This window comes from Amblyomma americanum, chromosome 1, assembly GCF_052857255.1.
Source record: "Amblyomma americanum isolate KBUSLIRL-KWMA chromosome 1, ASM5285725v1, whole genome shotgun sequence".
Lineage (NCBI taxonomy): Eukaryota > Metazoa > Arthropoda > Arachnida > Ixodida > Ixodidae > Amblyomma > Amblyomma americanum.
Window position 1 is genome coordinate 233,040,661 of NC_135497.1, and position 17,019 is coordinate 233,057,679.

At 52.1% G+C, this 17,019-nt stretch overlaps 1 pseudogene; it reads right to left on the reverse strand.

The window, feature by feature from the left end:
- Window positions 1–3,440: 3,440 nt before the first annotated feature.
- The window catches only part of LOC144116105 (uncharacterized), a 39,292-nt pseudogene continuing 25,713 nt past the window's right edge, over window positions 3,441–17,019 (reverse strand).

Consider the following 17,019-nt stretch of genomic DNA (forward strand, 5'->3'; position numbering starts at 1 on the left):
TTTCTAGTGGCGGTGCCAGATCCCGCTGCATGTCTACGGCGGGCAAGCAGTTCACGGTGTTGTCGGAGCCTTGAGACCTCTGCCAAAAGGCGTGCAATTTGGTCATAAACTGCTACCATGTCATCGTTGAGAGGTTCCGGGACGCTACGCTGTTTTGCAGCCTGCTGATGTCGGCAGTCCTTACGCACTTTATCGCTATAAGTCTACTGGGTAGCAGTTTCATGCCTGTGGAGCACGGGAAGTTCGGGCCACTCGTCATCATCCGACTGGAGAGGTGCAAACCGGTTAGAAGTCTGCACAAGGGGCGTATTCACATTCTCAATCATTTTCTTAGAATACCCACGACAAATCTTTTCTGTTGCCTTCTGCTTTGTGGGGCAAGTGGGTGACGTGATGTCGTGATCGTCGGTTTTGCAGAGGCCACATCTGTACGCCGCTGCGCCTTCTAACGCAGGTTCCACTTGAGTTGTGAAAGGGCAGGATCTACGCATATGGCCAGGTCTGAAGCAACTGTAGCAATAGACGGCGGTTGGTTTGTATGGCCGAGGCCGTAAAATGCAGCCATAATAGTACAAGCAGGCCGGTGGTGTTGGTGGGCCTTGCAGGGTGACGATGCATGAGCGCCCTTTTCCCATGTAACGTGCTTGGATCACTCAGTCAGTGGGACAATAAAGCTCACGCTGAAGGGCGTCCTGGTCCTCATTAACATCGACGTTGTAGACAACACAGCGTTGCAAGTCGGCTTCATCAACCAGGTACACCTGTACCGTTACCGAGACCTCGCTGCTAACTGTAATGCACTGTAGCGTTTGTAGACGTTCCACGGCTAAGGTCGGGAGCCACACAGCAATGGTAGTGGACTTCTTTCTGGCCGTTAAGCGGCGAAAGCCTTTCGTTCCGAGACATGCATCCAGGTTTGCCTGCAGAATTCTGTTCGGTATATCTGTAAGGCTTTTCGTTGCCGGAAATTTGATAGTGGCTTTGTAACTCACTTAGCCGTGGGTAGACACATATGGGCGGTCTGTGGTCAGGCAGGAACGTTTGCCTTGTGAGCCGCCGCTGGCCAAAGCGGAACCCGTTGCAGCGTCTCCCGAAGGGCGCTTTTGAGGAGAGCGGAGGGCCGGCGGCCCGATTGGCGGGGCTGATGACAGATGACAGGTCCATTGGAGTGCTCAATGTGCCATGTGGTATTGGTAGAGGTCGATCCAGAAGTGCAGGCTGAGCAGCTGTATCTGTGTTCCGTCCAGAGGGTAAAACACTCACGAGCTGTTGTACATATGGCGAAGGCAGGGCAGGCGCCGTATCTGATGAAACAAAGGCAAGATTTTGTAGGTCCGGCCCATGCTCAGTAGGCTATTGTACTGGCGGGAATGCCACCGAGGCAAGCGACGCAGGCGGAGCTACCCCGCCAGCGCGTCACCGGAGGCGCAAGGCCTATAGCCTCGGTGCGCAGTTCAGGTCCAGGAATAACTGCGTGACATTGACGCGTGACATGAGACGCAAACAGGCGGCGACTGGACTTCCGAAGCCTCCTCTGATGGCGTGAATCCAGTTCTTTTGCTATAGGGAACATGGTTACGCGGCAGGCGAGATTTTTCACAAGAGCGATATGAAGGCACCGTAACAAGGACAATTCGTCTCCATCAGGTTGACATCAGGTTGACAAAACCGATCTTATTGCGAGCGAATCGATCGAGATCTGTGATTTTGTATTTTGCGTTTGTCGTCTTTTTTCATTTCACGTTTTCGCTGTCCCCGCATCCCTGGCCGCCGTGTTAACATTTTCCGGCTCCCTTTTGCTTTTGAGAAAATGGCGTCCAGCACTGCGTCCGCGGCCACCTCTCCTGTACGCATTTTCTCGAAGGTTCGTACAACCAAGCTGCTAAGGCACGCCAAGCATGTAATTGCAAGTGTGTACTCCCGTACCAGGACCCGTTTTCCGGAGAAGTCTGTTCGGGAAACACTGAGTGCTGAGAGCGAGGATACCGGAGTATCTCCCCGTATCGTTGCCAAAATCAAGGCGGAGTGTCTGTGTGGGTCTTTGGCGTCTCCGAAGAAAAGACCTCGCGACGTGAAGATTTCAATCCCGCGAACAGTCAACAATGATAGCTTCACAGGTCATGCCATCCGTCTGATAGTGCACAGTATGTACGCGAAGAGGGAAGTCCCAACACTGGACAGTGTACTAAAGGCTGTCAATGAGGACGACCTGCCGAACTTCAAGAAAACGACATTGTGGAGAGTTGAGGTTCTTTTCTTCCTCGCTTGCTGTTGCGTAGCGAGGTCAGGCCGTCTCGTTGTCGTTACGGCCCGGAATTCTGATTGGCAGTTGAGCGAAGGAGGATGACGATTTTCGTCTTTGGACGAACAAACAAAACTTTATACAGGTGAGATTAGAGTAACATGGATGATACAGTTTAGACAGAACAGGACAAAGGGAGATCAACAACAGAGTGGAGCCGCCAGAGCTCTCCCTGTCCAAAGCTCCTGGCGAGAACCCCTAGCTTCCCGCCAACATCGTCTCTTAACCCCTCAGCTCATCGCTGATTGGGTCGTAGAAGTCGCCAATAGCTGGGCATTTAGGCGGGCCCACCGTGCTTCGAGCGAGACCCACGTGACCCACAAAAGAAAGCACAAAACAAGAAAAGCAAGCGCAGTCGTACACAGCACCTTCCCCTCAGGAAGTCGGACTGCGCTGACAATTCGAGGCAGGCACATCAGCACACGCACACGCACAGAACAGTCATTTGTCCCCTTTTTCTGGAAACGGCGTCGGCCAGCAGAGACATAACGAATGGCCAATAGATGGGTCGTCCCGTCGCCAGCGTTGTCTGCAAGTTCGGGGCCGTGTGCGTAATCGAGGTGCTCATCTCTCTTCGCCGCTCGTGCTCCCGGCTTCCCGCGCGTCGCCCAGAAGCGGCGCCGCTCGCTCCCACGGTGAATACGCGGGGTCGGCACCGCCGCCCGCGCAAAGAACAGAAAGGGAGCGTTTCCCGGAACGCGCTGCGGGGGAAAGGGTCGTTTATGGGACGACACATGCCGCCGCGCTATCACCCAGTAACGAGTACCAGGCCAGCACCTTGGCGCGGGCACTTGTCGGCGTCTCCGTGTCGGCAAACAGCTCGCCGGCCGGCGGGAACACCTGCCTCTTGAGCTCAGCGGCTCTACAACTTCCCCCTCAAGAGGATATCTGGGCTATTAGCACAGACTAGCCGAAAATATGACAAATGAGACACTGAGTTCATGCAAAAAAAAAACGCACCACACAAATACGCTTGGGTACGGGCGTCTTTCACATTGTCCCTCCTCCTTCTCGCTCGTTTCAGTCCCGCAGTCTTGAGTAGGAGTCGGGCAGTTTTCACGGCACCAGCGCGGACACAAAACACAAAAGGAGCACATACACACTGGCTTGCGGGAACGTTCACGTTCGCGGGGGGGGCTCAGGCTCGATCTGCTCCCTCCCATGTTACGTTGGGGAGGCGAGACAACGCGTCCGCATTCGCATTGTTGGCCCCTTTCCGGTGGGTGATCGCTACGTTGTAGCGCTGCAATGCGAGAGCCCACCTCGTCAGCTTTGCCCCATGCGGCGTGCACGCGGTCAAATAAGACAGAGGGTTATGGTCGGAGACGACATTTATTTCCGCCCCAAATACCCAGTAGTCAAATTTTTTCAGCGCCCAGATAACGGCGAAAGCCTCGCGCTCGATTGTCGACCACCTTGACTGTGTCGGAGTAAAGCGGTGGCTGGCGAAGGCAATCGGCCTCTCCCGACCACCATCGTCCATTTGTGCCAGACAGGCGCCAGCTGCGATCTCAGACGCATCTGTGAACAGCCAATAAGGCTTGTTAAGATCCGGAGTGCTCAGCATAGTTGCACGACAGAGTGACATTTTCATTTGTTCGAACGCCCGTTGGGCTTCGTCTGACCAAGGGATTGGGTTTGGTACTCCACGCTTCGTGAGAGCTGTCAGCGGTGAGGCGACTTCCGCGTAACCTTTCACGTACTCACGGTAGTATCCGCAAATCCCAAGAAAGCTACGGAGCTCCTTTCTTGTCGTTGGCGCGTGTATGTCCCGTATAGCGGCGAGTTTGTCAGGGTCTGGTCCGTGCGTGCCTCCTCCCACCACGTGCCCCAAATACCTTATGCGCGCCTGGCCAATCTGACACTTTTGACTACTTACTTTCAGCTTAGCCTCACGTAAAAGACTCATGATTGACTCCAAATGCTCGAGATGCTCTGACCATGACTGCGAAAAGATCGCGACATCGTCAAGGTACGCCGTGGCATACCCTTGGTGCTTGGACAGAAGTACGTTCATCATTCTTTGGAACGTTGCTGCAGCATTTTTTAGTCCGAAAGGCATGACGCGCCAGGCGTACTGGCCGTCATGCGTCACGAAGGCCGTTAAGTGCTGGCTCTCTTTTTCTACCGGAACCTGCCAATAACCGCGTCGTAAATCTACCACAGTGATAAATTTCGACTGGCCTACTTTCATGATGAGTTCCTGGGCGTGCATCATAGGAAAAGCGTCTGTTTTCGTCCCAGCTCTGAGGGCTCTGTAATCAACACATAGACGGACCGAGCCATCCTTTTTACCCACGCCTACCACGGGATGCGCGCAGTCGTTTTCGACTGGGTATATCAGCCCTAGCTCTAATAGCTCCTCCACTTGGCGGCTGACCTCCTTCCTGAGAAGTTCGGGCACTCGATACGGGAAGGCTCGTTTGGGTCTGTAACCGTCCTCGAGCACGATCCGATGGGTTCCCACTTCCGCGATCCCGGGGGTTTCGCTAAACTCCTCTGGGTACCTCGCGAAGAGCTCCGCTATTTCGGAACGTTGTTCTTCTTTGAGATGGGCCATTTTTGTTGCTTCAATCGGAGTTTGTCCTTGAATTCCGGCTTCCGCGCAAGGCGCGTACTCTACGTTTCCAAACCCCTCATCTTCATCGAACACTACGCCTACGTGACTGACTCGCGCGTAATATGGCCGGAGCCGGTTGGCATGTACAACAGACGTCTTTCGCGTCCCAGTATCGATGCGGTAAGAATTTTGTCTCTCTCGTCCTACCACTGGGAACGGCCCCAGCCATTTCGGTGAGAGCTTGCCGCCACGATCTGTGTCAAACAAAAGCACCTGGTCGCCGACATTGAAGCTCTTAACACGTGTAGCCCTTTTGTATGCCTGAGCGTAGCTACCTTGGCGAGCGGTAGCCGTTAGTCCTGCTACCTCAGCCGCTATCTCCATCTGTTCGCGAAGCTGCTGAAGGTATTTCGCGGGCGCCTCTCTGAGTGTACTTGGGACCCGTATCTCACCCGTCCACGTGCGCTGCAGGATCGCGAGCGGTCCGGTCGGATTCCTGCCGTAAAGCAAACGAAACGGGGCCACGCCTGTTGTGTCGTGGGGGACCTCCCTGTATGCCCACAGCACGAATGGGATTAGTTTGTCCCAGTTTTTGGCGTCCTTTCCCATAACATGAAATATCATGTTCTTGAGTACGCGGTTCCACCTCTCGACGGTCCCGTTGCTCTCTGGATGTTCCGGCGTAAAAAAGCGGGGCGAACATCCCAGCCTAGCGAGGAACGCCTGCGTGAGCTGCGAGGTGAAGTTTGTTCCCTGATCGCTACATATGACCTCGGGTACACCTGTGCGACTAAACACTGTCAGCAACGCGTCGCACGTCGCTCTTGCTGTTAGTGAACGCAAGCAAATCACTTCAGGCCATCGCGTACATAGGTCCACCAGGCAAAGTGCATACTTGTGCCCTCGCGCGGAAGGCACGTCAATCGGCCCTATTATATCCACGTTAACCACCTGGAACGGGTGTTCCGGCCTAGTGAGGGGAGTGATAGGCACCCTATCTCGGATCGACCTGTCTGATCGGATTTGGCACCCGTGACATGTTTTACAGTGCTGCTTCACTTCCTGTTCGATGCCAGGCCAATAAAAGCTGTATTTTATCCTTGCCCTTGTTTTCCTGGCCCCGAGATGGCCTCCCCACAGGGACTCATGCGCCAGCAGCAGTACCTCCTGACGTCTTTCGCAGGGCAACACCAACTGCTTAACCCTGGCACCAGCGATCGTGTCCCAGTGGTACAGCAGTCCCTCCGATATGAACATGCCCCCCTTTCCGGATTTCGCGTCAGACCAAGCCTTTCGGAGACTTTCGTCGCTCACCTGCGCTGCACGAAATTTCTCCCGCTGGCTGAGAGTCTCCGGTGCGTCCGTCACTTCCTCATCTCGCAATTCGGCCGGCGGGGCTTCCGCACTTGTTTCAAGTATAGTCGCCTCAGATACCGTTTCGCTTCCTGTACCAAACTCGCTACCGGGCTGGCCAATTGTCGCATCGGATTTAGGGGTCTCAGCAAAGACTGCCACTGCTTCACCCTGGCTGCCTTGTGATAACAGCTCCCAGTCTTCTTTAGACAGAAGACAGTCCACTCCTTCGGCGAGCTTATTGGTCAGTGCACAAATAATCCGCACCTTTTGCGGCTCTAACAGTAACGCGGACGACCTCAGACCGATGGGGAGACTTACTAATTTTGCTTCGATTGTGTTTCCGAAGGCTGCCACTAACCTAATGTTGCCCGTTGTTTCACGATACGTGTTCGGCACGAGGTCCTCCCTCACAACGGTGACCTCGCTGCCGGTATCCAGTATGGCCACGGTGGGTACGCCAGCGCAGTCCAGCTGCACTTGTTGCAGCCTGGACTTTCGTATTTCCTCTCGCTGAGGCACCTTGATTTCTGCGACCAAAACGTTCACCGAGTGACTCGCCGGGGCGTCCCTGACAGTCCCTGGGTCTGCTATTGTCACCGCGTTTGCCCGGGCGTCTCTACGGTTATCGTCTTTCTTTTGAATGACTCGCGGGCAGTCTTTAGCGAGATGACCTGTAGCTCGACATACGTAGCATGTGGGCTGCCGTTTCCCGTCGTGTGCAGCCCGTTATGGGGCCAGCGACGCGCTGCGTGGGCCAGCCTGTTCTTTGCTTGCTGGCTGTACGCTCGCCTGTCTCACTGCGCGGTTCTTTCCTTTCGCCTGCTCGAAAGTTTGTATCGCCCGCGCAACCTCATCTGGCCTAAGCCATTTCTAGCCCTCGCGAAAGCGAATGTGCTCAAGGCCTTCCGCACTAAGGCTCGCCTTCATTCGGTCAGCTACTATGAGCGAAACCACTTCCTCCTTGGAGCTCGCTTGTCTTGAACGGAGGTAATACTCGAAATAGGTTTTTACCCGTGATGCGAACTGTGCCCATGTTTCATCCTTCCGTTTAGACGCTCCTTCGAACCTCTCTAAATACTCGGGCGGGCTTAGCTGAAGCTCACTCAAGACCGCCGCCTTCACTGCCTCGTAATCACGGCACGCTTCGTCTCCCAGTCCACGCAACAAGTACCTCACCCGCTCTGTTAGAGTCGGAATAATCAAGTGCACCCTACTGGAATCGGGGACGTTGTAAGTCGCAAACATCCGTTCGACTTCATCAAACCACATAGGTACATCTGAGTCGGCTGGCAGCCTTAGTCCCTTAAGGACTTTAGCACACTGAGTGGTCGGGTCCAGGCCTGTCTGCCGCTGCCCGCTCCCATCCGAGACAGGTGGGGACTGCCTGGCACCCCCAAACTCCAGTTCAGCCCTACTCATCGCTATGCGCTCCTCTGCCTCCAGTTTGAGTCTTTGCAGCTCAAAATCTAGCTCTAGGCGCCGCAAAGCATAAGAATCCGGTTCTATATCAGCAGCTACCCCGGGGAGCTCACCGCCTGTCTCGACTTGAGCTGTCCCTCCCGGGGGCGCTCTGCTTTCCCCTAGGTTAGATGTTTCATCTGTGGATGTTTTCGGTGTCATGCCGCTCTCCTCTGTCTCACTGTCCGCCGTGCTCGCCATCATGCCCCGCGTCCTAACCATACACCCCTTTAAATTCGAGCCGAGAGTCCCCTAGCGAATCGTAAGAAATCCCGCTCACCAGTGTTGCGTCGACGCTCGCTCCCGTCGGTGCGCTCTGCTGCTCCCTGCCTTGAAGCCACTCCCTGCAGGCCGCTTGGGACGACTGTACCCCGAAGGTCCCTGGGTCCCAGTGCCTCTGAAGCTCCGCTGTCACGCAGTTCCGCTGTCGCTGACGGTCCGTCGAGCGCTGTCTTCCGGTGTTCAGGACCCGACACCTCTGGGTCTTCGCTCGAGCCGGATGCGATGGCTGCCAATCCTGTCGACTGCGCCAGTTGAGGTTCTTTTCTTCCTCGCTTGCTGTTGCGTAGCGAGGTCAGGCCGTCTCGTTGTCGTTACGGCCCGGAATTCTGATTGGCAGTTGAGCGAAGGAGGATGACGATTTTTGTCTTTGGACGAACAAACAAAACTTTATACAGGTGAGATTAGAGTAACATGGATGATACAGTTTAGACAGAACAGGACAAAGGGAGATCAACAACAGAGTGGAGCCGCCAGAGCTCTCCCTGTCCAAAGCTCCTGGCGAGAACCCCTAGCTTCCCGCCAACATCGTCTCTTAACCCCTCAGCTCATCGCTGATTGGGTCGTAGAAGTCGCCAATAGCTGGGCATTTAGGCGGGCCCACCGTGCTTCCAGCGAGACCCACGTGACCCACAAAAGAAAGCACAAAACAAGAAAAGCAAGCGCAGTCGTACACAGCACCTTCCCCTCAGGAAGTCGGACTGCGCTGACAATTCGAGGCAGGCACATCAGCACACGCACACGCACAGAACTGTCATTTGTCCCCTTTTTCTGGAAACGGCGTCGGCCAGCAGAGACATAACGAATGGCCAATAGATGGGTCGTCCCGTCGCCAGCGTTGTCTGCAAGTTCGGGGCCGTGTGCGTAATCGAGGTGCTCATCTCTCTTCGCCGCTCGTGCTCCCGGCTTCCCGCGCGTCGCCCAGAAGCGGCGCCGCTCGCTCCCACGGTGAATACGCGGGGTCGGCACCGCCGCCCGCGCAAAGAACAGAAAGGGAGCGTTTCCCGGAACGCGCTGCGGGGGAAAGGGTCGTTTATGGGACGACACATGCCGCCGCGCTATCACCCAGTAACGAGTACCAGGCCAGCACCTTGGCGCGGGCACTTGTCGGCGTCTCCGTGTCGGCAAACAGCTCGCCGGCCGGCGGGAACACCTGCCTCTTGAGCTCAGCGGCTCTACAGTGGAGGTTGATGAAGGACTTCGGAACACATTTGAAAAAGAAAACGGGACCTTGCGCTGATCGAGCGAAGTGACATCATTGCCTGGCGTCGCATGTATCTACGGGTGATCAAGGAATTCCGAAGACAGGGCAGGTACGAGTCGTTCCTTGCGTATTTTCTTACGCAGCACGTTTAGACTGGCTTCAGATAGAGCTTGATGTTAGCGTTGCAACCTCGTAGTCGTAACAGTGAGTGTTGCATCAGAATAACACATTTAAAAGAAATCGTCTTAACCACGTTGCTGTTGTCGACCTTTTCGTAGAGGTGACGTTTCACGGCCAGTTTCGCGCTACGTTTGTGTGGGGCATGTGTCTGCATTGGTCAGATTTAATCGCTAAATCCCAATTGGTGCGGAAATCAAAAACAACAAAACTGCCAAAAATGTAGTAGCACTGCAATGAATAGTGCCATCTCGTCGTCACCGTAGCAACGAATGACCACCCACTGTACACTGCCCGTTGCTCCGGTGGTGCGAGTTACTGGCACTACTGCTGCGAAAGTTGGCAATTTTTGTTCGCAATCGCCGGAAGTGAAGAGATTTCAAATGTCGCCGAATTAGTCAAGTACCCCACGCAAACATACAGTGAATATAAACTGGCTACCAAATGCCGCCTGGGCGCGAAATATAAGCCCGAACAAGGGAGCAATAAAGCCGAGATAATTCTTTTTTTCGATTGTCTTTGAGTCGCTGTTTGTGAGACAGTGGTCAGCAGTGTGTTTGTTTCAGTCGTTGCATACTTACATGCTGCAGTATGTTTGTTTATTTAGAAGCATTAACTCGGGCGCTCGGTTGCTTCGCATTTACAGGTGCATGATCTACCTAGATGAAACCTGTTTCAACGCAGGGCACACAGAAGAATGCGTCTCACATGACAAGACTGTGAAGTCATCTCAGGATGCCTTCCTGTAAGGTTTAACAACGGGATTGGCTGCGCCTTAGGGCAAAGGGGCCCGCTTGATCCTTGTACATGCTGGTAGCAGTGCAACAGGATTCGTGCAAGACGCTGCTGACTTCTTCATAGCCAAAAAGGAAAACCCCTCTGACTACCACTCTGAGATGGATGGCAACTACTTTGAGAACTGGTTCACCGACAAGCTTTTGCCAGAAATTCCGGCCAATAGCATTGTCGTTGTGGACAATGGTCGATATCATAGCGTGGCTCTTGAAAAAGCACCTACCAAGTCTACGCGCAAAGTTGATTGATATTCAGCTTTGGCTCACAAAGAAAGGTGTTCCGTGGTCACAGGACATGGTGAGGACAAAAGTACTGGAGCTTTCTCAAAAGGTAAACACATCCAGCGCTGTGTACCGCATCGACACCATGGCAGCTACCCATGGCCACGAAGTCCATCGTTTACCACGGTGCCACTGCGAGTTCAATCCCATTCGACTTGTCTGGAGCCAGGTGAAGGGATACATCGCAAGTCGCAACAAATGCTTCACTTTGGCTGAAGTGGAAAATCTCCTGCCGGAAGCACTGTCGTCTGCAAGCCAGGAAAACTGGCAAAACTGTTGTGTTCATGTGGAGCAAGTTGAGGCTGAAGCATGGCAACGCGATATGATTGTTGACTGAAATTTAACCGGTTGTCTTCAGCATTTGTGACTCGTGCAACTCCTCTTCTGATGAGTCGAGCACTCATTTCAGTGATGATCGAAGATTAAGTGGCATTGAAGAACTTGTATGACTTCGAATGGATGTGTAATACACATGCTACTGAGAAGAGAGAGATGACAGATCAGTATGCTATGATCACCCTTGTGCGTGTGTGGGTGGAAAGGTGAACATATGTGTGCATGTGTGTGTGTGTGTTGATCAGTCTACCGAGGAAAAAGAGAGGGCTCATCAGCATGCTTTGATCCCTCTTGTGTGTGCAGGTGTGTAAAAGCACATGCTCATTAGCATATAACTGTATCAGGCAGTAACTTGTAGTGTAGGTGTTGGGGTGTATGTGAAGGACGTGGTGGTGGTGTTGGTGGCGGTGGTGGTGCGTGGTCGTGTTAATAGTGTCTGCATAGAAGTAGAATTTGTAAGGGAGTGCAAATAGTACTTGTTCCATTTAGAATGTGAACTGTGTTGCACGTCGTCAATGTGTGCAGTTTTTAGAAGATTAATTGCAGGACAATACAGTGGAGTTTAATCAAACGTTGTGTCAATTATTCGAAAAGTATCTGGAAATTTGAGAGCAAATTCGATTCATTTAAAATAATTTGGAACATGTACTGTTTGATTCGTTCGACTAATTATATAGGAATTTATTTTCTGACCAAACATTTCGAACATTCACACCGAGAAGAATAGGCCTCATTTTGTGTGTGAGGGTTGGGAATGGCATGTATGGGTGTCTGATCTTCATGTCCTGAAAAGGAGGTCCTGGTTTGTTGTTGTCTTGCATAACTGTCAATCTCGGGTCGTTTTGACATGTTATGCAGTGCTGCAGTGCCAGTGTTGAGGTAGCCAGTACTGTATGTTTTGTCCTTAATTTTTGGGGGCGTTAATGATTTCAAGCTGGCACTTGCTCGGTTCAGTTTGAATTCGTTTGTTTCGAGTCATGTCTTTGTTAGTACATTTCCCAGGAATTTTATTTTGTTGACTGAAAACCCTGTCCAGACATTGGTCAGGTTCCCGTTTATGAAATAATGTTGTTCTATGGCCTTTACATTTTTTTTCAGTTTTGGAGCACTTGACTGATTGTGTGTTGGTGTACCTCCACTGCACGTGTCCTTTAACTTGTATGCACTGTGATCCATGCCACTGTGTTTCCGGAATAACCCATTTCTTATAAACACTGCGGGGCCAACTGTCAACATTCTTTATTGCCCTGTCCCATTTATTGTTTGCTCTTTCGAAATATTCTTCATAGCGTTGTACAACGTTTACTGCATTCTTACTTGGCGCTCCCACAGCTCGGAACTCCTTTTGCCTGGCTGCATGAAAATCCTGACTTAGCAGTTTCTGCTCTTCTAGGAGAGCAGGGATATCGAGACAAGCTGAGTTGGCTCTGTATTGCCTTCATATACATTTGTGTACGACAACAAATCTGTAACTCTTAAGGCAGTACTATTTTCTGTCTATGTGTGAATCAAGCCTATGTTATAAATTTAACACTTAACACTGGAAAAGAGGCCATATTGGGGTGGTGTGTGTATAAATAATTTGACCCATCAGTTTAAATATACCGCTCTTTAGCCGCATATCATAGCCCAGTTAAGGCGCGCTCACATTAGCGGGAAAACGCGCAACGCAGAACGTTTTCCGCGCGCCGCTTCCCGCACAAGCCGGTTTTTCTCCCGCATACAGCCTGCTGTGCCGTCCCGCAGAGCGATGGGTCCGGTAGCTTTTTTTCCCGTGCCGCTGACGAGACGTCGGTCCCAGTTCAGTGACCCCGTCGGCGGAGGCGGAGGATGCGCGCGTCCGGCCGGCCGGCCGGCCGGGCACTCGGCGGCTGCTTCGCCAGCATGGACATGCGACTTGAGACGGTGCAGAAGCGACGGTGCAGAAGCAGCGAACAAACAAGTATAAGTACTTAATAGGGTGGAACTTTGGGCTTGCTGGTGCATCACTTTTCAAAAAGACATAGCGCATGAAGACAGGGCGCCCGTCTCGGCTCCGGGAGGTGGATGGTTCGAAGCCCACCGCCGGGCACCCACCGGTAAAAATGGGTACAAGCGTCCCCCGGCCTGGCGCCCGGCTTTCTTTAGGGTAGTTCGCTTGGGAGAAGCTCCGTAAAACCCGCTGCGTCCCTCGCGGGAGAAGCCCCAGTCTCGGACAACCTCGCAGCCTGCTAAAGGTGGTGCCTCTTCGGCCAACGTGGCTCGAATCTCGATCACCTGCAGCAGTCTCTGCACGGTCCTGTCTTCATGCGCTGTCTTTTTCAAAAGTATAAGTACGTTTACCGTAGCCAACAGCTTATCGCTCGAACCAGCCATCCTCGTGACGAAAAGGGCGACGGGAGGAGAGCTACAGACGATCAAGACGACGACGCGGGAAAAGAGCGCGTTTTCCAGTATTCTCCGGTGTCACCTGACTATCCCCTTCTCTTTCTGCTCGTTCGGGTCCTCCCTCAGCGCCTCTTCTCTCCACATTCCAAGACAACCGCAGCGACAAAACTCGCGCAGTGTGAGCGTCATTCCGAGGATCTGCGACGCAGCGTCGACGTTGACGCTGTGCCGCTGCGGGAAGCTTCCCGCTAGTGTGAGCGCGCCTTTATAGAGGTCTCTTTTCAATAACAAAGGAAAACGCGCTTGCTAAAGAACTAAAAATATCTTAACAAAAACGAAAGAATTGCCGATATGCACAAGAATGTTGCATATATGCAGTCAGAAAATAGACGTTTAAGAAGTCTAGAATATATTTTCTGCGCTTATGTATGATAAACCAGCTTTCTAAATTAACAGACATCTTCCTTCTGAACTTTACGATCAGTGAAAAATAATTGCCCTCGCCAAGTCCTTTGGGCTACTCTACAGCACAGTGCCAAAGTCGGTCATAGACTCTTTTGTTGAAGACTGGATCCGCCGCTAACCGGTTGCACGGAACAATTCATAACATGCCAGGTACCTTAAAGGAGGCCCACGAAGGAGTGGGTTCCTCGGCAAAGGCGAAATTGAAAGTTGCAGACGGCCACTTGTTAATCGGGCCACGGCGGAGCATTCATGCACCACTGTGCTAATCAATTATACCCGACGAATGAACGTCATCTTTCCACACAAATCTCTCGCTTGCATCTGAAAAGTATAGTCCCAATGCTGCAGAATCGGGAAGAAAACCGCCACTCCTGACCAAAAGCCTATGCGAGCTCACTGACAACGGATTCGGACAGCTCACATTAACGCGGTATGCATCAAATGACGAATGCATGCAGTTCATTTCAGAACGCGGCATAATATTCAAACGATTCTGAACAAAACAAAATTTCTCATTCAAGTCACGCGAAATGCAACTTGCGATGAAAAAAAAAATCTGCGAAAAAAAAGTTTCACCATATGGGATTTGAACCTGTCGATTCTCCGGAGCGACGCGTTAAAGCACATGGCCACAGAACAGCGTCGTGTTTACTTATTTTTTTGCGGACTACTTCCATAGCCTTCACAGCGTTGCACTTGATGTTTGAAACGGGGCCTCCCGCATGTCTAGTTCGGGCGCAGTGGGGCGGCACGCAGGAATCAAGCGGTGAGCGGCGAACAACGCAGCGCACATCCAAAGCGCGTTCACCTCGAAGCTTGCGGCTTGCTGCCCGTTCGCTCGACGTGGAAGCTATGCTGGCGTTCGTGGCATCGGGTTTGTCAAGAACGATGTGCCGACGAACTACGACTGCAACTTGAGTCCCGCGCGTTTCGGCAAGGCGCCTGGCAGCGCTTCTACGTGGTTTGCCGCTGCGCGCGTCCGTTTCACTGCACATAGCAGAGCGATTTGTCTAACGGGCAAGGCGTTGCGCCAAACGGGCGATGGCGTTCCGTGGAGTGCTTGACCCTGAGAAACTGCATGGTAACAGAGGGAGAAGTCGCCGTAGCTCTAGCGGCGGCTGAAGGTTACCGCAGGACCAAATCTCTGATAATTATAACAGACTCCAAAGCAACATGTAGGAACTACACACAAGGCAGAGTTAGTAAGGAAGCACTGAGAATTCTCCTCGAAACAGAGCCTCCTAACAAAAGCATAAAACACAGGATATTCTGGATACCGGCACATGCCGGGATAGAGGGCAACTCAAGGGTGGACAGCCTAGTTCGCGAACTCACGCACCGAGCAGGGAAGTCGGGCACCCTAGAGGCCCCCTTAACGGTGGAGCCGACGTATGTAGAATTACTTAACCACTACAGAGGACGGAGACTGAAATACCCCCCATCCCACACGTCGCTCACACAACACGAGGCAGTCACCTGGTGAAGACTGCAATCAGGCAGATTTTTCAACCTGCACACACTACAAAAAATGTTCCCTGCCCAGTACAGGGATACATGTCCGTGGTGAGGGACAACCGCCACGTTATACCACATCTCGTGGGAATGCAAGTGTAATTTCACATTCCAAGAGTAAATAACCCAAGTGCGGAACAATGGGAGGGTCCGCTCACCAGCAGCGAGCTCGCAGCCCAACGGGCAATTGTGCAGCACGCCTGCGAGGCAGAAAGACTCAGCGGTGCCCTGGAATAGGGCCGCCGACCTTCTGAAGCGGGCAGGTCTCACGACATAAGGCACCGGCCCACCGCCAATCTCTCTGAGATATAGAGCAATAAAGTTTTCCATTCCATTCCATTCCGTGGAGTGCTGCAACACGCTGCAACTCCCTGGCAGTGCTGCAACACGGTGTCGCGTTCCCCTCTTAAAGGAGAAGCTTAAGCGTCCTCCAATTTTTTGTACTACCCCGCACCGCCGTTTCCCCCTCGCAGCGGCATGTTGGGTCCCACGCGTCAGTTGCGTGCAGTGCGCTCTGCGTTGGCACGGTTTCTGTGCGGTAGCGTGGCGACTCTAATAATGCTACTGATCTAGAAATAGACAGTACATACTTGTTTCATTCGTGGCAGTAGTCTTTTGGCAGTTTTGAGCGTATTTTATACATGATTCACTCGCTCGGACTACACGATAATCGAAAAGTTATGACGGATTGCTGTGTTTCCCAGTCAACGGCTGCACTTTAAAAGAACAGCAGCTATTTGTTTTCCTTGATACCAATAATATCGACAATATTAGGGTCATCGAATTCCACAGAATTATGCTGTTTTTGTTGTTTTGAACGCAATGACTGTTCACAAGGCCCCAAGTTTCTCTTGTATGCAAGCAGCGCAGAGCATGTATGACCTGCCAAATATAATATTTTTGCGTAGTCAACATCGAACTTTCTAACATTCTCTGAAGTGCCTTTGTCTTGTTGCTGCACCATATGTGAAACATTCCACGTAATAATGTCAAATTTCTCTTCCAAGTAATCTGCCGCCTCACTGCTCTGGAGTGAGAAGCTGAGGGCGTGTCAGAAACTAAATGGTCATATTTTCTGAACTGCTTCCCTTAGCGGCTTCTGCCGCAAGAAAATAATTCAATTGTTAGCGTTTCCTTTTGAATGGTGTTGACTACACGTAGACTGATGATGTGATGCGACGACGTCTTCCAAATTGGAATTCGTATTGAGTAAGTCGCTTTATTTTTGGGCAAATTAAACTGAACAATGTATTTTTACTTTTAAAACATTAAGAAAAATCATCAAAAGCGACTGATTCACAAAGAGACCTCACAAAATCGGCCCCAGATAACTACTTATTATCATTTCCATTGTCCCTGCCAGGGTAAACTAACATCGAAGAGCCGGAGTAACACCGGAAAAAATTGAGAATTGGTTTTTGAGGAAAGGAAATGCCGCAGTAATTGTCTCGCATGCCTCGTTGGACACCCGAACCGCGCGGTAAGTCAAAGAAGGAAGGTTGCAGTAAAAGAGGAAAGAGAGAAAGAGGTGCCGTAGTGGAGCGCTCCGGAATAATTTCGACCGCCTGGGGATCTTTAACGTGCACTGACATCGCACATCACACGGGCGCCTTTGCGTTGCGCCTCCATCTAAACGCGGCCACCGCGGTCGGCATCGAACCCTTTACTCGCTTCTGCGGAACCGTTTGCTCCAGTTGCTAACAGACGCTTGCTTGCTGTCTCATTCGATAGTCGTCCGGCAAGGCACTGTGGAACTTGCGCTGAAGTTTGCGGTGCCGATTGCAGCGCCATAACACATTGCCTAGCAAGAAGAGCAAGCAGTTTTGGGTAGTACTATTAGTACTTTTCCGCGCCACCTTCAGGCGCTTATTGGCGTGAGCCTCCGCGCTCTGTCGAAGGCGCACGCGCCGTGCGTCAGCTATCTCGG